Consider the following 12,950-nt stretch of genomic DNA (forward strand, 5'->3'; position numbering starts at 1 on the left):
TATTGGACCATTTAAAGTCATAGAAAGAGTAGGACTTGTTGCCTACCGTCTTGCACTGCCACCTCACTTGCATAAAGTTCATAATGTATTTCATGTATCTGTATTAAGACATTACATAAGTGACAAATCTCATGACTTTCATTGGAAGGAACTGCAGGTATCAGACAAAGGAATTATATCAGTTGAACCATTACATATACTATAACGTAGGGTTCAACAACTCAGGAATCATCTAGTAGACCAAGTTAAGGTCCAGTGGGACAAGTATAGTCCTGGATCGGCTACTTGGGAAGATACAGAAATCATATGTCAAAAATACCCCAACTTGTGTCAATTTTGAAGAACTTTAAACCATATTTTGTATATATTTTCTTTACTTTAAATCAGATACTCAAAACCATTTTGGAATGATCACATATAAACGTGAATTTTTATGATATGTTATCTGCTTAATTCCACTGGTATGTGGATACCAATACGGAATATGTTATTCAAATTAATCTTACTGAATTATAGATATCAAAGTAAAGTTTAATATTTGATTAATCTTGCTATAAAATTTAAATCATGAATTCTGATAGGAATTAAGATATTATAAATTTTGCTTCATTTATGCATATCGATAAGATAGAAATAAAAGAATGATTACAATTTCAATATGAAAGTCAATAGCATGAGCAGGACATGACGAAATATGTTGTACTAGAAATAACATGTATAAGTTATATAGAAATTGTTTATTTTATGTATATACCAATGCACATGTTATAATATATGGACAAGTGTTTACGTTGCAGCTAGTATTGTTACCAAAACGGCCACACCATGACAAAAACTTCAGTACAATTAAGACTCGATAAAGTTCCATGAAAAAAAAAACCCATTAACTCTGGTCCCCCGAGAAGGGGTGGAGGTATTGCCCACCGTTTATCCTCCAAAAACCTGGAGTCATGAGAAGACTGTGCGAATCACACTCCCCTAGACATGTGATAATGACTGCCAGATGCCTATTGGGCAATCAAGTTGATATAATCAACGGTGACACCCTTGAGAGTCTATGAATGGTTAATCAATATAGTTGACACCATGGCATACTCTAGTAGAGGACGGATAGGATGGAAGCGGAAGAAATTAGGAAGGATAGAATGATTCTAGAGTAGCTTGAAGAGTCAACCAGGGCAGGACATGAATATTATAGTTGTAAAATCTTAAAATATTTAAGAAAACAAAATTTTTAAATACCCATATAAAATGAAATATAAGAACTTATATACTCACATTAATCACTAATATATTTTAGTAACCCTAACTTCAAGACGAAGTTTTTGGAAAGAGGGATGTATGTAATGACCCACCTATAAATAAAATACGAGTATTAGCATACATACGAGACCTCCATACGATAGCTACGTATGCATGGACCCGCATGTATCGCACTATATGTAAACTAGTTACTATAGGAGGAGATATAAATTAAGGTAATAAATTAATACCTTACCAGAGTATCATATATATGATAAGTCCTTAAAACCAACAGAAAATATTAATTTTAAAAATACAGATTAAAATTTACAATTTAAAATTAATAAAATAATAATATAAATTAATTAAAATTATAAATTTAATTAATTCATTAAAAAAAATATAATAAATAAACCTTATTAAATCAAACTATGTATTCAAATAAAAATCAACGAAATCAAATGAGATTCGATTTCATAAAAGTTACACGTAACCAAAATATTGACACAAAGAAGAAAAGAAGGCATTGGATGAGAAAATAAAAGGAGAAGGGAAAAACCATTTTTGGGGGGAAGGGGGCGGCAGTAGAGTTGAGAACAATTTTGGATACTATAGTACAACTATGAAGGAAACTTGAGTCTTGATTATACGGATGTTTTTGGGCACGGGGGAATCAGATTGCTTCAATTGAAAGCTTCCTAAGACTGAGTACCTAGGTTGTACTCAGTTCGACAGGGAGGTTTTGGTCGTTTTAGTAACGCAGTCGGACAAGAATTGCAGAAGAGCAGACAGATTGTCAGCAAAGCAGACAAGTTGGTATTCATTAGATTAATTATTTAAATTTTGTATGTAAAATTTCATGTTCTGCTATTTTAAAATTAGCTTGAGATTGGGTTCTTACAATGTGGTAGTGCAATTGGACGTGTATCGAGAAATGCTTCTGAGTATCATCAGAGCATCAACTCATAGGAGAACTAATGTTCTTGGTGAACTCCCGTCCGGATATATGTTTCGCAGTTAATACGTTCAGCCAATATATGGTTAAGCCTCATAACACACATTGGATTGGTGCTAAGAATCTTCTGAGATATCTTCAGGGCACAATCACTCATGAACTGAGATACATTGTCGGAGACGTGAGGTTGCATGGTTATTCTAATGTTGACTGGGTTGGCAATGTGGTGGATCGCAAGAGCACTTCTGGGTGCTACTTCTCTTTGGGTTCTACTTCGTTATCCTGAATGAGCAGGGAGCAGAAGTCAGTTGCTTTGAACACTGTTGAGGCCAAATACATAGCTGCGAGTATGGCCTCCTCTGAAGCTGTCTGGTTGATGAAGCTCTTCAGTGCGTTGTTTCAACATGTGTTGGACACCACCGTGATCCTCTACGACAACCAGAGTGTGATCCGATTATCAAAGAATCCCGTATTTCATGATCACTCCAAGCACATCGATATCAGGTACCACTTTATCCGGGATATGGTACATCGAGGAGCAGTAAGGCTCCACCACATTGGGACTAATAAGCAGGTCGCCAACATTCTAACAAAGCCCCTGGGAAAGGTCAAGTTCTTGACTTTCCGAAAACGACTAGGCATCGTGGAGAGACCCTGTTATGAGGGTTCTATATGATATGGACATTGAGCTCCAGGAGCTCCAGTGGGCTTGGGGTACTTCTTGAAGCGATGAGCACCCATACGGTGAGTGGTTCAGCGTTCCCCTAGTGGTTTGATGTGTACAGGGTGAGTGGTTCAGCCTTCCCCTGTGATACCCCATGGCGACATGTAAGCAAGGATGAGTGGTTCATCCTTCTCCTGCTGAGACATCCTACCCATGCCGTCTGGGACTCATGGGAAGTACCTCTCATCTGGCCAATGAGTAAGGAAATGAGGATAGGGACCATAGTACTACCGATGGACACATCGCGTACTCCCGTACTCCCTATGCTAGGATGATATTGATCTGGGATCAATTGAAACTGACTTCGGGTTAGTGTGGTATGAGACACTCACTGACTTTGGGTTAGTGTGGTATGAGACACTCTTTTATCTAGGACTGACTTCGGGTCAGTAGAGAATGGTATCATACATTCTCGATCACTTCTTCTTCTTCATAGTTTAACAGAGCAGAGAAGAGAAGTGCATCGATCACATAGATAGTACCAACTAGCAGATGGAATTCTCCCTAGTTGAGAGGGAGTGTTAAAATTGGCAACTAGGGCCAAACTCCAGATGGGTCACCTTATTTATGACAGCTGATATTTTTCTTGGATTCCTCTCTCCAAGAGGTGTAGGGTTGATCTAAAGATCATCCAATTCCAACATGTATATATGGAGATATAATTTATTTATATTATTGACAATTTGTCAAGGTCGGCCAGCAAGAAAAAAAGTAGTTTTTAACACCTCTTCATCCTCAACGTGGCATATAAAAGGAGGAGACCTCATGGCATTATTTCAACATCTCATCCTCTAACATCTATCTCTCCTCAATTATTTCGGTACGCAGATCTGGGGCAGCGTCTTTCACACATGTGAAGGAAGAAGGAGCACATTCTGGTTAGGGCAGCGTTGACCAAGTTTGACCGAGGTGCATAAGTGTTGTTTTGGACAGCTTTGACCTCTACTTGTTTGCAGATTGGGTAAGGTTGCCTCTCCTTGGCAGGCCATAGTTCTGGACACAGCTTTCAAGGCCACCTTGACCCTGCGTTAAACAGCGTTGACTGTCCTAGGGCTGGCCGTAGGCTTGACAACAGTTGACCAACGTTTGACTAGAACTTTCAGACTGTTTTGGGTTGATACATCTTGTTGTTGAAGGCCGAGTTGATTGAGCTTTGACTGAGCTTATTTGGAGGTCAAATCTGACTTGTTTGACTGTCATTGACTTTGCTAGTTAGGGTTTGTTGTCGCTGTTATAAAATATCAGATTTGTATATTTGTACTATCTCTCTCTCTCTGTTGAACTATCGAAGATTATAAGAAGAATTGATCAAGAGTTTCCCCACATTGAGGTTTGTCCTTGGCTAGTGCCACATCTTGTGTCCTCTTGTCTTGGCTTGTCTTCCACTGTTTATATTTATGTTCTATCTACATTTTACTATCACGTTGATGTGATTGCTAAACTGGATATTGATATTGGGCTAATTAATAAATTGAAGTAAATTACTCTTCAGCATAGAACATGCCAGATAATTTACACTCGTCCATCTCTACTCTTCTAGTTTCCTCTCCATACACAAGACAGGGAAACGAGGAATAATTGAATTGAAAGGCCAACAGATGAAGAGGTTGAAGGGATGCCATTACCATCTTGGAAAGGGCAGAAGCAAAACCCAAAACCAACTCGGGATTTCACCTCGATATTGAAGGAGGCATTTTTAAGGCGATCCAAAAGATTAATAGATCGCAGTATTCACCGTCTTCGTAGGCAATTGTTGGTGCAAATTGAATCTGAGAGGCTAAACAATGAAATCCAATCACCAAAGCCCAGCATGTCAAAAAACAACCTTCAAAATCGCCATTAATGCACTTTGTTATGTCAAGAGAGTAGAGAAGGTGGCTGGGCTTTTACGACAAATACATGAACAAAAATGACCCCCAACATCTGCGCTTATAATACGTCTATAAAAGATTCTCTGATAAAGGAGATGTTGAAGAAGCAGCCAAGTTGTTGGATGAGATGGTGGGTAAAAATATAAAATAAAAAATAAAAATAAGTCGGGTGTTAGAACTTTTACCACGTTGGTTCACAGTTTTTGCAAAGCCAGTGACCTTAAGAGAGCTTTGGAAATATTCAATGAGATTGTATACTAATATCAAGCATGGTCAAAGAAGGATATATCGATCAAGCCGTAGAAATTCTACACCAGATGCCGACACGGGGCTGCATTCCAAATGTGTTCTCGTATAGCTCTGCCATGGCAGGTTCCAATAAATAAGGAAGGTTTTCGGACATGTTAAAAAATTTCAATGAAATGCTGCAAATGGGCAACGTTCCGAATGTGGTGACCTTCAATTGGAGCAGCGTTAACACTGACTAATACATGGCGGTATGAGTATTATGACTTGCATTCAATATTATTTCCAGTCGCATCATTGCAATCAAAACAGGCCCCCTCCTTTATCTGACAGTCTTGCATGCGCCACATTCCAAAGATATGGAGAAGATATGGAGATTGCGTTATTATTCTAGAGCATTCTTGTATTATTCTAGAGCATTTAAAGCTTTATTATCATTGACCCATGGAACGTTATTATTCTGAAGCAAGCAGTGTTATATTTATGAGTTCCATTATAGTATGATACCTCTGAGCAGTGTCAGGCAAAGCAATACCTCTGAGCGACGTCAGGCAGACCGATACCTCTGAGCTGCATTGGATTTATGAGCTCCGTTAATTCAACAGATGGAATGATATGGAGACACTAGAGGGTGCAGTTTACGAGAATAATGCCATCGCACATTATGCTAGCACGTTATGAATACATTATGCACCCAGCACGTTAATACCAACATAACGAGTTATTGGAGGTGTTGGCACGTCAATCATTGCAAGTTAGTACTGGCAAATTCAACGTATTCGAAACGCTTACATAGGCATTGCCACCTACAGAGCTAGTGTGTTATGACCTAGGGGAATCCGTTATAATTGCAAGCCAAGGGAATCTGTTGTAATTGAAGGACAAGGGAATCCGTTACACATAGCTGGTGGCACTATATATCATAGATATTGCTATGTTGCACAGGTTCATGAACCCGAGGGTAGGGTTCTCGAAACCGTCCCGGTTTCTCATCTCCAACTATCGAATTCGGGTACAGGTTCTTCTGAGAAGAACCCATAAGAACCGGGTTCTCCATTTTAAAAAAATTGGGTTCTTCCGTCTTGACGGGTACGGAGAACCCTAATGATGGGTACTTGGAACCCCAAAATCAGGTTCTTTAGGGTTCTTTGGGGTTCATTTTAGTTTTTATTTTTAAATTTTTAATTAATTTAATGGGCTTCCCCTAATATTCCAGGTAACTATTTCTTCATCTTGCGAGAGGAATTGGAGTACTTATGCCTTTATCCATTCAGTCAAGAGAAATAGGTTGGGCTCAAAGAAGGCAAGGAACTTAGTGTACATTCATTGCACACTTCGTCTCATATCTCGAAAAGACCTTGGGTACAAGGAGGGTCTTTTCAAGAGATGGGACCAATACATAGATGATGATGTGTGTGTGGGCGAGGAGATACAACCAGATGGCCTTATTGAGCTACCTCCAGTTGCTATGGATGAGCAAGAGCCTTAAGATGAGAGTGATTCCTACCTGGAGAGCATGCTAACTGAACATTTGAGAGATGCTGATGAGATGGATGTTGCTGACATGGCTTGAGGAATCCATTGTTCACTATTAGCTATTTTTATTTTAGTATTTTAAAATTTCCTAGTTCTTGTTTGGAGATGCCTTAAGGCAAATTTTGAATGTAGTATGACAATGGACATATATCATGGTTCTTATTAGTATGTTAACTCCAATTTGCACTTGATATCAAACTAGAAATTTTGAAATTTCATTATGGATGTTGAATGTACAATGACGTGCATGTTTAAATATATAAAGTTTAAATCATAAATATTTTAGTTTTCTTGTTTAAAGTTGAAAAATATACAAATTCGTATATATTATAATTTATAAAATATAATATTTACATATTATATATATATATATATATATACCCCCGACAAACCCATGCACCCCATTTCAAAAAATGACGTCCCCGTCCTTGTCCTCGTCCCTGTCCCCGTCCCTGTCCCCATCCCTGAACACACGTTTCTTGGCACCATAGGTAAATCGAGATACGAACCTGAATCTCAACCGCCAATTTTAGCGACTCTGAGTGAATTTTTAATCCTTTTCTGCAAAAATTGTTGTAGCAAAAGAATCAGCCATGTCTAGCATTGACAATGGCGGAAACCCAGTTGTTGGTGCAGTGAGCATGGAGGAAGAGAAGAAGCTCATGGACCAAGGTGCATGCATTAATCTCAAGGTCAAGGGCCAGGATGGAAATGAAGTATTCTGCAAAATCAAATGTAGTACTCAACTGAGGAAGTTAATGAATGTTTACTGTGATAGGCAATCCATTGATTTTAACTCCATAGTTTTTCTGTTTGATGGGAGGCATTTACGAGGGGAGAAAACTCCTAAAGAACTTGAAATGGAAGATGGGGATGAGATTGATGCCATGCTTCATCAAATAGGAGGCAGGCGTTAAAGTGGGTTGTCAACTGGATGACAACCTCTTGTCACAACGGTTTGAATTTGGAAATATGTCAGAACTTATTTTGAACTTAGTTTTGGCATGTAATATTAATTTTCATAGGCTTAAATAATGTGCTTAGAGATATTATATATATAGATGTTTTGTATGCAAAAACCTTGCAGTTTGATGGTCCTCTGGCATTAATACGAATCCTTGGAAACTATAATGAGAATTATCTCTTTGATTCGGATCTCCTTGACTCTACAGTAACAGCAATACAAGCTATAACGGTAATGCAAGTAACTGATCTAAGGCTAATAATAATCTGACAGAGATTCGAAATACTTTTGCTTCCGGATACATTCAACAAAAATATGAATTCTCATGTACAATGCAAGTTACTTTGATCCAAAAGATTGTTGCAAAATTATCCGAAGCTTATCCTTGATGGCTCAGTGATGCAAATTATCTCCCATGGTATGATGCACTCGACAAGATTACAATGCATTCTATGGTTCGAATATCACATGTAGCTCATCCTGTGGCTTGGATCTACACACCAGTAAACTCGACCATCATCAGTGAAGCCCAACCTAATCTCCTCTTTGATTCGCGCTATTATCCAGTTAGTTTCACTGAATTGATTATTAATAATTGTACTGTGGGACCACGCCACGTAAATATTGTGGCTTCGCTTATGTCTACCAACAAGTCTCAAATGATTCGTTGATTCTTCCAACTAACAAAATGAGTCAGTCAACCAAAATTCATAGTTTCATCAATTTCCCCCCCTACTCGATGTTTCTACATGCTCTCTAGATTACTATATGTCGCATGGGACTCGCACTATGTCCTTCACTAGTGTGATTCGTTGGCTCACATTACACAATGTGATTTTCTAGTTTTGTGACTCGCACTATATATTTCTATGGATTGATCATACTCTAGGGCTAGCACCCTCCTTCATCTATGTGGCTCAAATTCATTCACTATGGCCTGCTAAGGGTAACATAGGTTGCCAACATTATAGGTGATCACTCTATTTGTAAAGGCTCGTTATATATTTTGCTGCTTGCTATAATCAATAGAGGTTTCTTGTGACTTGTATTTATATATTCAGTAGCTTGCATAACCAACAATGTGCTCTGAGATTCGATCCTTGTACATTATTAACACTCAAGGGCTCTTTGCAACAATTCTTTTATGCACAATACCTCTCTGCATCAAGATATCAAAAGTATGAGAAGCAAACTATGGCTCACTTTTGGCATTAATATCTTCAACAATGTTGGATGGGAAAATAACAAATTGCATTGAAGTTGAAAAATGGATTAAGTGACATTCACTTGCATGTTGAGAACAACTACTCGCATTTTTCACAGTGATTTCCATAGAGAAAATCTGACTAATATATGTTGCATGCATGCAATATATCAAGGCTTCTATCCAAGGGTTTAGCTCGTTCACAATGAATAAGAATGGATGATGAAATTGTTGGTTGTTGTCACTATGTGTTTTCAACTCTTTGTAAAGCCTGCATTTGTGAAGATCATTTACTTCCTCATGTTCATCATGCATATTATAAAACCAAACTAGCTTGAAAGACTTTGTCGACCTCTTTATGGCTCCTACAATGTCCTATTATGTTTGGTAAAATATACCAATTGTGGTATTGTCAGAAGTTGGATGCATTTTTTTATCTTGAGTTTTACACAAAATTTCATGGTTTCGAAAGCTATTAGTCTGGGTATCAATAATCATTCTGTTAATTTTAGGTATGTTCTATGCTTAGAGCAATTTATTCCAATTTTCACAGTTAGCTCAATATCTTTTCCAGATTAGCAATCACATCAGCATTAAAGTAAATTGCAGATAGAACATAAACATAGATCGTAGAAGACAAGCCAAGACAAGAGGACATAAGATGTGGCACTAGCCAAGGACAAACCCCAATGTAGGGAAACCCTTGATCAATTCTTCTTATATGCTCTTCAATAATTCAACAGAGAGAGAGAGAGAGAGAGTACATATACAACAGAAGTCAACACTTTGACTTATCTAAATCGCTGAACTCAGTTGAAGATATGTTACTTCAACTGATTCTCCCAGGTGACTCCATCACTATGTCGCACCTATCATTGTGTTGTTCCTCATCATCATGTTGCACCTCACTATGTTGCACCATGCTACACCCATCATTACTATGTTGCATCTCATCATGCTTTACCAATCAAGACTGTACCCATCACTGTACTGCATCATGTACTATTGTTGGCCCAATGTGCTCGCTGCACTAGGCTTGCCACCATGTGCTTGTTGCACCTTGCTTACCATATTGTTGTCCCAATGTGCTTATTGCACCATGCTGGTTGTTGTCCCATTGTAGCATTACCATGTTGTTGTCCCAATGTAGCATTGTTGTACCATGTTGTTGTCCTGTTGCCCATGCATCTTGTTGCACTATCACTATGTCTATTAGCATGCATTCAAACTTCATGTTGCATCTCATCATGCTTTACCAATCATGACTATACCCATCACTGTACTGCATCATGTACCATTGTTGTCCCAATGTGCTTGCTGCACCAGGCTTGCCACCATGTGCTTGTTGCACCTTGCTTACCATATTGTTGTCCCAATGTGCTTATTGCACCATGCTTGTTGTTGTCCCATTGTAGCATTACCATGTTGTTGTCCCAATGTAGCATTGTTGTACCATGTTGTTGTCCTGTTGCCCATGCATCTTGTTGCACTATCACTATGTCTACTAGCATGCATTCAAACTTCATGCGTCACCTTGTTGTCACATCTTATCATGGACTGCATTGATTCACAGTTTAGGAACTCTGTTTGCTATGTAGGATGGAAGATGGGACAGCCTTCATCATAGGTCGTCAAAGACAGATCTACCATTCCTCATACATAGGCAGCAGCATCCATGCTTGTCCAAACGTGTTTGTTGTTGACTGTTAGTGTCAGACTGATTAGGGCATAACAGCATATACCTATGGCCTTAATCTTCTCCAAGCTGCCCCAAACAAACCTTGGAAGACTGTGGCTAGCTGAAGGTGAACTCCTCCCTTACTAGGTTGTTGCCTTGGGACATATGATAGCAAAACAGTCCACGTTATTCCTTTGTTGTGGTGGTATGGCTTGCAGCCTACCACACAGCCTTGTTGTGGCATACCGCCTCCTCCAAATGTGCCCAAACAGCCAGCGTTTTACTCTTCTTCCACTCGGCCTAGCAGCCTGTCCTCTCAGCCCTAGTTTCAAGTTTCAACCTTAAGACTTACCAAACTCTGCCTCCTGTAGCAGCCCCCTTCCACGTTGTTCCTTGACCCTTTCTGTTTGCAACTAGGGCTTGTATCTGGCCTCCCCCTTGACTACGTCTAGGGCATAGCTTGTGGCACTTGTTGGACTGCGACTAAGGCTTGTAGAGACCTCCCGCTAGACAGCGTATAGGTTTTCCTTAGACAGCCTATAGAAGCCTTCTCCTAGTAGTGTTTATAAACCCTCCTTCCAGCACTCGGTCACTTCGAGCTAACCTCCAACGTCCCTTCAAACCCTCATTGGCTTGTCTTCCTTGTTGCGGCTAGGGCAGCCTCCTTTCCTCCAACGTCTAGGGCTTCCTCTCCTAGATTTCTCTTCCACTAAAACCCAAAGCGAGTGGATAGAAATTAGGAGAGAAGTGTGTGTGAAATGACTCTCAAGTCATCTCCTTTTATACTAAAACGTTGAGCACATGTGGGTGTTATTTAGTTGTTGGCCGACCTTCAAGAATTGTCTTATAACACAAATAAATTCATAACTCCATGAATACTTATATGAATCGGTTGACCTTTAGATCAATCCTACACCTCTCGGTGAGAGGGATCCAAGAAAAATATCAACTACCATAAATAAGATGACCCACATGGAGTTTGGTGCTAGTTTCCAATTTTAACACATTCATATATAGGGGATATTGTAATTGCATGCTGCAATGTAGCAGTCAAAATACAGGAAGGCTTGCTAAACCAAGAAGACATCATATTTGTAAGAATGGGCATTTTCTTTTGGTTGTTATTAATCCAATGATGACAGGTTAATTTAGCGAAATTCAAAGACACATATTCACACTCCTTGAGAGTTGGCATTGATGATCAGCAATGCCATGCAACGCAGAATTGTTATGCTATAGCTAAGAGCACAAAGACCTAAATATTTACTTTGCAAGTTTTGTGAGTTCAATGCAAGAATCAAACAGGATCATAACAAATGGCATACCAACTATGCAATACCAGCATTCCTTAATATAAAGCATTATGTCCTTTACATGATGGAGAGCAGTCATGATACCACACTTTAACTTTATGGGCGTTGAATGTGCATTGGGTTTCTGACCATTGAATGTGTCTTTGGCTGCATTAAATCATTCTCAAGCAGCATTATAATATGAAGCAACATATAATTGGCATGGTTGCAATTAATTGGAAGCAACATTTATTGGCATTCCATGCATTGCCTTGGACCAGCATTCATATGCTCTACACTACAATGTTGAAACATTGAAGAAGCTTTTGTTACATACGGCCTCAAAACTGAATCTAAGAGAGTATTAATAAATATACAGTCACAAATTGTAATCATACCATGTTTTCCTTACAAAGTGTTCTCTCAACAGTATTCTTGCTTTCAGAGTGTTCTCACAACAATATTTTGCACTGCTCTTACAATGTTTCTATGTCATATAGAGCATGGTTAACTTTGGAGCAGCATTCATTCAATATGAAGGAGCCCTAATAAGCCATCTAGAGTAGCATTTATTCAATCATGCAGAACAATACATTGCAGGTTATGAAACATGATGACAGCAACACTACACTGAGGATTATTCTTTTTCCGAGCTACAAGACATTCGTAACCCCCCTGCCATTGATGTCAACGAGGGAGGTAATTAGAGGAAGGAAGACACTTCTGAGAATGAAAAGGGGAGGACAAATGTGTTGCCATCAATGCCAAAGGGGCAGATTGACGGTGATATTGTCATTGATGGCAAATGTGCAGCAAGCAGGAGAAGCACAAGGAGTAGCAAGGGATGCAGGAGCAACAGCAAGCAAAGCAGCAGCAGAAGAAGAAGGAGGAGTTGTGATACATTAAAATGTTTTGATAATGTTGCAGAGATTCCTATATTGAAGAATGTATGATGGTAAAATTGTTCATTAAGCTTAATTGTTGTGATGCAAAGGCAAGACTCCAAGACTCCAAGGCAAAGGCAAAGATTGTTGTGATGCATTAATGAGAAAGGTTGGTATTTGATGTTGGCATTAGGTTGATTCATTTAATGATTACATGTGACTGAAATTAATATTGGATGTATTATTTATTTTTGTTCTAATATTCAAGATATGAAGAGTTTGGAAACGAATGAGTGGAAGGCAAAGAGTCAAGCCTATTCACTTCATATTCCTATGTGGGATACAAACATCCAG

The 12,950-nt window shown here is 38.8% G+C and overlaps 1 protein-coding gene and 1 pseudogene across 2 annotated transcripts in view; one reads left to right on the forward strand and one right to left on the reverse strand.

Moving 5' to 3' along the window:
* The window catches only part of PARP1 (poly(ADP-ribose) polymerase 2), a 517,112-nt gene that overhangs the window by 70,853 nt on the left and 433,309 nt on the right, over positions 1-12,950 (reverse strand). The window lies entirely within an intron of this gene.
* On the forward strand, positions 7,168-7,491 carry LOC149149419 (small ubiquitin-related modifier 1 pseudogene; annotated as a pseudogene).

Source organism: Pinus tabuliformis, chromosome 9, assembly GCF_031772625.1.
Source record: "Pinus tabuliformis cultivar Carrire ecotype Pingquan chromosome 9, CPIR1, whole genome shotgun sequence".
Taxonomy (NCBI): Eukaryota; Viridiplantae; Streptophyta; class Pinopsida; order Pinales; family Pinaceae; genus Pinus; species Pinus tabuliformis.